Source organism: Sceloporus undulatus, chromosome 5, assembly GCF_019175285.1.
Source record: "Sceloporus undulatus isolate JIND9_A2432 ecotype Alabama chromosome 5, SceUnd_v1.1, whole genome shotgun sequence".
Classification (NCBI taxonomy): Eukaryota; Metazoa; Chordata; class Lepidosauria; order Squamata; family Phrynosomatidae; genus Sceloporus; species Sceloporus undulatus.
The window spans coordinates 169,590,900-169,602,957 of record NC_056526.1 but is presented as its reverse complement, the minus strand read 5'-3'; the positions used below and the strand labels follow the sequence as shown (position 1 = coordinate 169,602,957).

At 40.0% G+C, this 12,058-nt stretch overlaps 1 protein-coding gene across 1 annotated transcript in view; it reads left to right on the top strand.

Moving 5' to 3' along the window:
* Positions 1-12,058, top strand: part of BANK1 (B cell scaffold protein with ankyrin repeats 1) — a 265,494-nt gene that overhangs the window by 180,512 nt on the left and 72,924 nt on the right. The window lies entirely within an intron of this gene.

Here is a 12,058-nt window from a genome sequence, read left to right as displayed (position 1 = left end):
GGGGGCTGACTCAGCATCCACCCACCCTGAACCCTATTTTAGAACCAACTAAGGCCTGCTGTGATGATTTTAACAACTTTTTCGCAGATAAAATCTTTTGGATAAGGGCTGATTTTGACACCGGCATTATAGCAGAAACAATAGGAGAGGCATCCAGAGCTTCCATGGACTCCATTGAACTGGATTACTTTGAGTTTGTACATACCGATGAAGTGAACAAGCTTCTTGGAAGTGTTAAGAAGGCGATGTGCTCTCTCGATCCCTGTCCCTCTTGGTTGACCTCCCAGGGTGGTGATGCAGTAACATCATTACTACAACTTATAATTAATTCATCTTTCAGAGATGGTAATTTTCCATCTAATTTGAAACTAGCAATAGTTAAACCTCTTCTTAAGAAACCCTCCCTGGACCCCCTGGTGAGAAATAATTATAGACCAGTCTCCCTGTTGCCATTCTTGGGCAAGGTGATCGAGAAAGCAGTTGCCTTCCAACTCCAAGCAATTTTGGATGAAACCGATTATCTGGACCCATTTCAAACTGGCTTCAGAGAGGGATACAGAGTTGAGTCTGCCATGGTCGCCTTAGTCGATGATCTCCGTCTGGGCATCGACCAGGGAAGTGTGACCTTGTTGGTGCTCTTGGACATCTCAGCGGCTTTCAATACCATTGACCACAGTATCCTTCTGGAATGCCTGAGGGAATTAGGTATCAGGGGCACTGCGCTTCAGTGGTTCCGATCCTATCTCTAAGGCAGATTCCAGATGGTGCAGTTGGGGGACATTTGCTCCTCTAAGAGGTAGCTGACATCTCGTGTCCCTCAGGGAGCTATTTTGTCCCCACTTTGTTTAACATTTACATGAAACTGCTGGGAGAGATCATCCGGAGACACAGGGCGTGATGTTATCAGTACACTGATGACACCCAAATATGCTTCTCTGTGTCTCTGACTGATGCAGTGACTAAGGATGGAATCTCTCCCCTGAATGCCTGTCTGGAGTCGGTAATGGGCTGGATGAGGGAAAACAAACTCAGACTGAATTCAGAGAAAACGGAAGTACTTGTGATAGGTTCCCCAGGTCCAGGGAAGGAAATTTATCAACCTGTCCTGGACGGGGTCACATTTCCCCTAAAGGACAAAGTTCGCAGTTTAGGAATACTTCTGGACTCATCCCTGCAGTTGACATCTCAAGTAGATGTGACGGCCAGAAGTGCTTGCTATCAACTTCGGTTGATATGCCAACTGTGACCCTACCTGGGCCAAAGGGACCTTGAAACAGTGGTACATGCTTTGGTAACCTCTCAGCTAGATTTCTGTAATGCGCTCTACATGGGGCTACCCTTGTACCAAGTCCGGAAGCTTCAGTTAGTACAAAATATGGCAGCCAGATTGGTCACCGGTGCATCTAGGTTTGACCATATAACACCTAAGTTGAAAGATCTTCACTGGCTGCCCATTCACTTCTGGGCACAATACAAGGTGTTGGTTATCACCTATAAAGCCCTACATGGCTTGGGCCTGAGTTACTTGAGGGACCGCATCTCCCCATATGATCCACTCCACACACTTAGAACATTTGGTAAGAATTTATTGGAAACCATCTTCCAAATATGTTTCCTCATCTCAAAAGGCCTTTACAATAATGGCCCCGAGGCTGTGGAATAGTCTTCCTGACAAGCTCCGTCTCATGAACCCCTTGGAAACATTTAAAAAGAGACTTAAAACTGTGCTCTTTCACCAAGCTTCCCCCTCCCCCGAGGAGTGGTAACCAATCTGCCTGTCTGACAACGATATTCTGCCCTTGCCCCTGGATGTCTGATGGTTTGATAAGCTATTGATGTTATATTTATTCTTCATATTTTATAAGATTGTTGTATGTTTTTTTATTTTAGTAGCCTGTAACCCCGCTTCAATCCATCGGGAGAGGCGGGGGGGGGAATAAATTATTATTATTATTATTATTATTATTATTATTGTTGTTGTTGTTGTTATTTTTGTTGCAATATTCCACAGCTCAGTCTATTAAGACTGAAAGAACTGATGTCCACTTCAGTGTTCTCTCAGACCTAGATCCTGCTGTTCTTTTCTTTCAGTGTAATAACTTTTTCATCACATTGATTAATTTGTCATGTATCTTCTAGTGTGATACACTCTGGCTTTGTGGATCCTACCAAATGTTGTTTAGGAATCAATAAAGTTAATTAAGATGGAATTTGCCAAGCCAAGGGTTTTTCAATAAACTGCTGGAGGTGGAATATAATCTTGCGGTGTATAATATGTCTAGGCACAATTGAACCTCAACAACTTCCTTATTCCATTTGGTATTAAAGGACTTTTTTCATTTTATTTTGTTTGGACTGATACTTTTGCTACAGTTTTCTATATTAGAAAGAAAGGCTATATAATACTATCATGTTACAGTGTGATATAATAATATCATCTTTCAGACCTACTGACACTTATGCTTTCATATGTCATTCTAAAATTGTTGATAGTTCTAGCAAAAACCTGACCATATTTCCAAGATATCTCCATTTTAATCCTGTCAACACAATGAATATTACCTTTCTCATATCTTTTTGGTTCCTAAAGTTTCTTGTTCTTTGAAAAATCACATAAAGGAACTTGGGTTACAGGTTTTATTTATTTTAATTTTTTATCCTATGGGTATTTTCAGTAATAATTAAGAAGGGAGTACCTAATTCTAGGTCTTTTTTTATTTCAGCATTAATTTATCTCAGACACAAGTCTAGAATCTTTCTGTGGCAAAAAGAAGGGGAAGATTTGTGGTAAATGCTACTTAAATATATCCATTGTGTCCCTTCTTCAAGGCAAATACTTCTCTTAGGAGTTTTCATTACACACACATATAATGTAATTAATAGGCTAATCATATACCCCATTTGACAGAGTGTTCTATTTGAAGGGATGCCAAGTGCATTTAAAAAAAACAGTCCTTGGATCTTTGGAGGGGTGTCCTCAGTTCTGAAGTAGAATAGACATGTGACTTATTGAGCCTTCTCATTCCATGAATAAGACAATGTTACATGTGGAGAGATGAGGCTTTTTTATGAAATGAATATTATATGTGGTTTATTATACTATTATCTGTTAAATAAAGACAAAAGAAGTGGTAGTGTACAGGTCATGAAGTTGCATACCAGCATTCACACAGAACAGTTGGTAACAGTCATCCTCACTGTGATGAAATGCATTACATTTCAATTTCATGTATATTAAACGTTTCTATATTTGCATTACTGTATATTGGTGTAGGCAACTGCATACAGGACAGGAACTGCTTTTTACCCTTCCAGACTTTCCATGGGCAACATCAGCATGTCCTGGACACAGTGGAAGTTGTACAATGTCATTTCCAACCACAATTTTGCCCCATTTTCAGCTGATATCAGTCATTTCTGAAGAACAGCTGGAGTGTTGCACATTTTGGAGAAGTGAGTTTAAATGTTGTGTTAGCAGGTAGTTTTGGCATGTCTTGAGCAAAAACTTACCCAAGAACTCACCCAGAGTTTTTTAAAGGAAGACTTAGGAGTCTTTGGGTGTCTCAGAAGGAATTCAAGGGCCACATACAGTCCGAAAGCTGCAGTTACTTTAATCCTGATGTATTTAAATCCCATTTTATGCAAATCTATGTCCTCTTTTGTCCTCTTTTTTGATGTTGAATTTCTTCCCTTATTTTTCAGCGACTGAGCCGCCACCCAATGTAGTTTTCCTCAAAGTAGTTCCATCAATTTCGTCCTGTCCAAAATAGTATTACGTAAGATATAATGGACAAGAATCTTGTACTATGCATGACTTTCAGAAACAGTGTTGTTTTAAAGATTGTAGCCTTAGGGAGTAATCTAAATGTATTAAAATGTCCTGGACAGTGCTTTTTTCTTTTCTGTTTTTACTGTTCACTTTCTTAAGTTTCCCCTTTTAATGCCCTTTTACAAGATCTTTTGGGGGGGGAAATATTGGAAATTTCAACAGAGTAGTTTTTGACTGCTGGGTACACTGCTAAGAAACATTTTCTTGAGAGTTAGATAGTAAGCAGTCCATACAACATAAACAATGAGGGCACAAGCATCCCTGCTGCTACTGTGTGACAGATGTACAGAAGCTGTCTTATCTCAGCATTCTGCTGCCCTCCAGATGTGTTGAATGGCAACTTCCATCACCCCAGCAATATAGCCAATAATGATCAAGAAGATTTCTTCTACTTCAGAAGACAAGATGGACTCTAGCATGGAATCAACTTTTTTCCAACAGTCAGCCAAAGTCATGTCACTGGTACCATTTGGATGTTTGATTTATATGTATATGACCATAAAGCTGAAAAGATAATTGTCAGAATTTTGTTGGGACCTTATATCTTTGTAACTGGACTTTATTCTGTATGAATTAGAATTGTGCAGTTGGATAATGCCCATATGCAGTAGAGGGCTGCTGTTGCATTATTACATAGCTAAGCCAACAAAGTGCCTGATGTGCCTTGGTGCACATTCTGCATCGATGCTCTTGCTGGTGTTCTGTTACACACCTTTGTAATTCAGTTAAAGGGTTTCTGCTATGTAGCTAAGCATAAATAAAGCTGGTTATCTTAACAGATCATACAATATTCCAGTGTTTGTCTTTCAGCAAGTATCAGAACTATTTCAAGGCTCTATCAGAGGGTTCTGTTTGTCACCATGTCATAAGGTGAAATTAGATCTGCCGAACTGCACTATCATGAAGTGTGTGTGGTTTGTGTGACAAGGCTGGGACATCTAGAGAGAAATGTCCTTGAGGAGGCCAGACACTTGATTGTGTATTGGAATACACCTATGATTAAGCAATATGATGTAATGTATGAGCAATGGTTGCATCAGACAAGGGTATATAAGTCCCACCTAACTGTAAATATATGTGGGCCATTGTGAAGTGTGGATCAAAGTTTTGGAGTTGTTGAGAGAAAGAGTTGTGAAGAGAGTCAGGGCAGTTGCTGTGTGTATATTGAGTATACCACAGAGTTCTGTATAGCCCTGTTGCTGTTGGGCTATTGAGGAGGAGGAAAAGAGTGTTGTACTTCCATCCTAGAACTCTGTTCTGTTCCTGCATCTGTAAATAGTCTTCCTGATCACTGTGAGCTATTCGATCTGCTTCCTGATTTCAGCAAAGTGTCTCAAGGTCTGGCAGAGATACTGAATTTCACATTCGTGCTTCAGTCTCAATTTGACAACTAGACCCAGTGTTGTTCAGCATCTTTATAAATGTATTGGATGATGTAACGGGGGGGGGGCGTGCTTAAGTAGAAAAGGACAGTGGAAGCTAGAATCAGGATTGAGTTATGCCTCAAATAAGGTAGTTATCCTTTGTTATGGTACAATCATAGTTGTATTTAGTTATCAGGGAAAGGACATATTACAAGGAACAGGTTATTTTTAACTAGTTTCTTCTAAGCTCTACTTCTTTGAAGTGGTTTTCTGAAAGCAAAGTAGTGGTGTTCTAAGCAGCATCTAGTATTTTTAAAGATAAATTTACTACTGAGGGATAAGGAGATTTACAATTTAGAGTCATGTTTATACTTTAGTTATTGGAGAAAGGAACTAATTTGAACTAATAAGCTGTTTCAAACTCATTATTACCAAGCTCTGGTGGTTTGAAATTGTTCCTTGAAAGTAAGTTAAAATGCTCTTCTGAGGTGGCCCCATGTAGCATTTTTGAAGAACAACTTACAATCGAGGGATAAGGAGATTTGGCTTGTTTTCTCTTTTCTGGGCAACTTAACAATAGATATTTCTTACATCTGTATCCCAAGGGAGCACAAATGGGGAAATGAAAAACAAAAAGTATTAGTGTTCATCCAAAAATTCTCATATGGTAAACTTTTTTTCTTGGATTTGATAAGGGGTAATCCCTTGACTGAAACTCCTTTGACTAGTATTTGTGATAATGTACCAATACACCGTAACTGTAAGAAGTTTTTTCTGGCAGCCACTGGACAATGGTCACCATTTTTCTTTCTCTAGGAGCACTACTATGTGACGGTAAAACAATGCTCTAACCGGTCTTCTTAGAAAAATAGTTGCTTCAGTTGTAGGCAGAAACAGCTTCATAAACTGTTGGTATGAGTCACCAGACAAGAATCAGTGCTCCTGAAAAGTCAGCCACAATGATTGCTCATCTGGTGGCCTATCATAGTGTCCCAAGAGGGCAGGAGATTTTTTGGGGGGGAGGGAGTTTGTCACATATAATAAAAATAAAGAAACAAACTTTTTTCATGCCTATTTTCCCCTTGCCAGAGACAAATTCAAGATCAGTTATCAAATGTTTGGAGGATTTGGCCCAAGGTCTTTCGGCTCTAAAACCCAGGACTCTTATCTAGTATGAGTCTGAGGGCAGATGATTCCCACCTTAATCAGCATAACTGTGATTAATTGCTAAACAGACCAACAATTGGGGGTGGGAAGGGACTGTAGTGGATTTTCCAAATGTATTAAATCATTTTATGTAACCATTGACAGTTTCTACAGTTTGGTTGGCTATGAGACAGTGATTAAGTGCTAATCAGATTCCATGCTTCAAAATGTTAATTGCTTGTCTGCTGCAGTTTGTAGGAAAATTTTTCCACTCTGTTGTTCCCAAATTGACTAATGTGCACATTCTCACTGGCCTATATCAGAGAAACCTTTCCATGGCTGTCATACACATTTTTGAGATTCTATTGATTTAGGGCAAAACCACATGTTATCGTGGTTGCAAGTCTGCTGCTGATCCATGACCCACTCTCTAATGATGTTTTGTAAAGAAGTGGCATCATCATGTCTCCATTTCTCCTCCCAGTCATTGGCTGTTACTTGCAGGAGGCATGATCATATCATATCATGAATTTATAAGGGCCTAAATCCAACTATTAATCCTAGCAATGCATTGGATTAATGGAACTTTCTGGAGTATTGTATACCAGGCTTCTACCAATTATATGGGTATATTGTGATTGGTAGTAAGGATGCTATTCTTCACTGATTTTCTTGAAAGAAGCAATGAGTAATTTTAACATTTTTCTTTCTGTTGTGAGAAAGTCTTCAAAAGCTATGCTGTTTTCTATGCCTATTTGGAAGCCAAGATGTATTCTATGCAAAAAAAGATTTCAGAGGAGACAGCTTTTTTTCTACATAAAAGAGGCTTGTGCAAAACATGCTATTTTCTGTGCAACTCAACCATATGCACATTTTGTAAAATAAGTCCCCAATTAAAGCATTTACTGTGCAAACAGCTTTTTCTGTACAGAAAATAATATTTTCAACAGAATAACATTTGAACTGCAAATATTATTTGTCAGTTAAGGATTCCTATTGTTAAGGATTGCTCTTTAGAGAGGGACTAAGAACATTCTTGTGAATTATGAAGATGTATAGTGGAACACTAGCAAGAGTATCTGATGTGTATTGGTCCCCTTGTGCATCAGACCCATTGTGCGATGGACACTTTGCCAGCTGTGCTACAAAGTAATATACAGCAACCCTCGACTGGGTACAGATATTACAAAACTTCCCATTTCTAATTCCCACGTACATAAGTTCACTTATGAAGACATAGCTTCCATACAGGATTCCAGCCTATATATTGAAAAACTAGATGTTTAAATACAAAGTTCTGGGTTTTTAAAAAGCAGATTCATGTGGAAATGGGAGAGGTAGAATTATGAATTAATATACATAAAAACATAAATTCATCAGAAATTGGTCTGTTCACACATCTGTTGGCCACTGTCCTGAATATCTAAGCTCATGAATTACTTGTGTGAATTAATTTACACTCTGTGGTAGGCCTGTACAGCTTGTGAACTCCAACTGAATGCAGCCTAACATCCATGGATAGCAGTTAATCAAAGCAGGCTTGTCATAAAATTTTGGCACAAAGTCCAAACTCTACCAGCTAGAAAAGTCTATCACAGTTTCCAGCTGGGCCTGACACAAAACAAGGTTCATATCTCACTTCTGTTTTCATCCAGCAATCCTTGTCCACTGCTGCTCATATTCTTATGTAAGCAAAACCAGCAATGCTTTGTAGGAGAGAGTAGTATCAGTTAGAAAAACCTTAAGCACATATTATAATCATTCTAGGAAATAACACTCAATGCATTATTGGTAAATAAGGTAAGGAACATAGGATGTTGTTGTTGTTGTTTGCCTTCAAGTTGACTTTGACTTATGGCAACCATGACCTAGAATTTTCTCAGCACCCCTTATTCACAGGAGATTTGCCACTGCCTTCTTCTGAGGATGGAAAATGTGATTTGCCCAAGGTCAACTAGTAGGATTCCATGCTGAGCAGGAATTTGAACCTTGGTCTCTCAGAGACCTAATCCAACACTCATGTGACTACATGATGTTGGTTCTCATGGAAAGCTGTATTATATCAAATCAGACTACTTGTGTCCAGGAAAGCAGCCAAATGGCTGATAAGGCCAGCTCAGTTCTCAAACAAACAAACCTCCAACTGGCAGAGCCAGAGCTAAGTAACAAAGTCATTGAGTCTAAGTGCAGCATCATGAGAGGTATTGCCAAAAGAGTTGTCAAGAAGTCTGAGGTCCTGGGTATCAGATAGGCAGGTCAATAAGGCATTCCAAGGTCAAGGGTTCCAGATAATCAAGATGGGTCAGCAGTCCAAGAAGCAAGGTTTCAGGAGCAAGACACAGAGTCTTTCTTCAAGAAGGTCAGATAATCACTGGCAACTGGACACACATTCTCCAGCTGCCTAAATAGGCAGGCAGCAAGTGTTCAGGTGTGTCTGATTAGCAGCTCATTTCTGATTAAGCCTCCGCGACTTTCAAATGCCTTCCTTTTTGGCTCAACACTCCCTGAAGGTAGGCACATTTCCCTGACCCTCCTCTATGTCCACAGACTTGGCCACAGGTAGACTTGACTGCTGAATCTCTGGAGCGGCCCCAGACTCTGCTACAGCAGGCTCAGGTCCCAGGGGCTCTGGCTCATCCTCTGAGTCATCCTCCAGGCTGGGCATGACAACTAGAGAAATCTAACTCACTATCTTATTCTCTACTGTGATTGGCAGTCATTATCTAAGGTTTCAAATAGTCATCTTTTCTAGTCTACCTGGAGGTAACAGAGAATGAGTATGGGATACAAATCATGTAATAATGTGTCATTGAACAACGGTCCTTGTCTTAGTAGCTGATGAAACTGGAGACATGTCTCAAGATGTTCAAAAGATTTTTGTTTTCTCCATAAGAAAGCCCAACATGTTTCAGCATGTGTATGCTTTTATGCTCTTCAGGCATTCTTTGGACTAAGAAATTCTCAAACCAGTCACTGGACAAGATAAACATGGTTATGACCATGGAAGGGAGGAAAAGCTGATGGAGAAATGTGTGATATCCTATTTGGTTTTCTATATGTCTCTTTCTAGTGCTCAAAAAGACCTTCTAATTATTTTTTAGTGTTTTGTGAGATACTGCATCATGCCAATATATTAGGAGAGTGGGAGATGATGGTGTTTATAACAGAAACATTGTTTGCCTGCAATCAATTTCTCCTGGAAGGAAAATTAGTTGATCAGCTCACTCATAATGCATGGTGTCTTTCTTTAACAGAGGTCTTAATGCTAATCTCCCATTTAGAGCTCTATTACAGCCAAATAAGCATAGAATGATTTGTGCAATTGTGCCAGATGGATAGACTCAGTGAAGAAGACCATGAGCATGGCAACACAGAGAATCTGCTGTCTAACCGGCATGCCAAGGGAGGTAGAAGGTATTGGAGCTTTGAAATGTCTCATTCACAGGGTTGTCAAGAGTTGAGATCAACTTGAACACAGTTAACAATTATCCATCCTCTGAAAAGTGTTTTAAGAGTAAATAACAGACATGGTAGGCCTGATCCGGGAATTACCTATCAAGAATTAATCCATGGACACCAAGCTGAGCAGGAAAAGAGTTACCTGGTGATAATCTTCCTTACAGTAGTGACTTACATTGCATTTCTATTTAAACTATAGTAGTTCTGCATCTATCAAAATGTATTAGCATACACAAATCACTCTCCTTTTTTGTCTTCTTTTGAGGAAAGGCATTTCTTCTTTTTTGTCAGTGCACAAGTGGCCATCTTAAATAAGGCCCTGGTTTGTAAAGCAATCTGTGCATTGGCTAAGCATTGTGCCATATTACCTGTATATATCAGAAGACACTTGAGACTGTACCAACACAGAAGGCGCACGCATAATATAATAAGCACTTACAACAGCCATTGCACTAGTATCACCATTTTCTGAAGGTCGTATCTGTAAAGCATTTTTTAATAAATGCAATAGCACCACCTCATGGATTTAACCTGATTTATATATTAAAAAAAAGTTTGGTCCTCAGTTTTGGATGCACTTCATTTTATTGAACTAAACTGAATAAAAACAAAAGACAAAAATATGTTTCCTTTTGGTCATCACATATTTCACTGATTTTTTTTCTTTGTTCGTTAATGTAATGACAAATTCAGAAGAAAATGCACTTTAAACAATTCCACTAAAACAGCTATATTCTTTTGGAATGTTGCCTTAAACTAGTATCCATAGTACTTACATTTTCTGAGATAAAAGCACTAGGAACATAAAGGAATATAAACAACACTACCTACACAAGAGGATGTGTGTTCTATATTTAAACCCCTTTTGGTTTATAACTCTTGTGCTTAAGCAGCCTGTATAGGCCCCACAAAACTGCTTTGCAATAAATAGGGCTTGGCTTTCTAATCTAACTGAGACGGGTTACAGACTGCCCATTTGGGGCGGTCTGCACCCGCCCCTTTCCCCGGTGAGCCGCTGAGGCCCCGATCCGCCGCTTTTCAGGCTGCGGGGAAGCAGCAAAACGCTGCTTCCCCACAGCCTGAAAAGGGGTGTCCTTGGGGCTTCAAGCCCCAAGGACACCCCGCGGCGGCGGGGAGAAGGAGAAAGGGCCCCTTTCTCCATTGCTTCGCTGGGCGCAGCCGTCTGAAGGCTGCGCCCAGCGAAGCAAAGCGAAGCGAAGCTCCGAAATGGAGCTCCTTCCTGGTCCGCGGAAAGGGCGCATTAGGCACCCTGGCGCGGACCGACGACGTCACATCCGCGCCGCCCCGTGTAGAGGTGGCGCGGTCGTGACGTCATCATGGCGGCCCCCCTGTAGAAGGAGGGCCGCCGTTTTGTATGGACTCAGTCCGTACTAGGGTTAGGGGGGTGCGGAAGCACCGCAACTTCCTAACCCTAGTACGGACTGAGTCTGTACTTTAATGACGGTTTGTAACCCGCCTGAGAATCATCCAGAACCTGATGTCAGAAACTATTTACAAGTGTAAAAATTAATTTCATGATTTATTGGCATGTTTGTGTTTTATAAGTAAAAGAAACACCATGCAGGACTATAGCAGAAAGACCAGAGTTGTGTTGTCAGCCATTAGTAAATAAACAATTACAGCTACTTCAATACTAATATACTAATACTTCTTCATCCTATAATATAATTGGTGAATGGTCCAGTCATTTCATGGTGAAGCCTGTAATAATTCTTCAAGATCTGGGAAGAGCTTGCAAATACATGTTTAATGGCAGTCCTGCCCACCACCACTATTCAGATCTCTGGGTCAATGGACAATAATGGCTGTAAGGCCAGAGGCAAATAGCAGAATCTAGGAAGGCATAAGTCAGTTCCTGAGGCAAAAGCAAATAACATAGTCTCAAGATGGTGAACAGCATGGGATATAGTGCACAGAAGGTTGGTTAGAAATTTGAATTTCTTTCTTGGTCTGAACAGCAGTGTGATGAGTCTGACCTGTTTAGACAACACACAGGGCCCATATTTTTAGCTAGATGTTGCATGTTTGTGTCCTGGGTTCTAACACATTCATCCTCACTCATCCTGTCCATGTTCCTGTGGAGAATACTTGAATTCCTCAATTGTACTGACAGAGCAAAAACAGACAACAAACATACAATTTGTATGCACATAGACTCTTCTGAGCCCAAACAGCAATGGCAATTAATTTGATAATGTTAACTATGAAAAATTGGGAAATGAATCTGTTACCATAAACA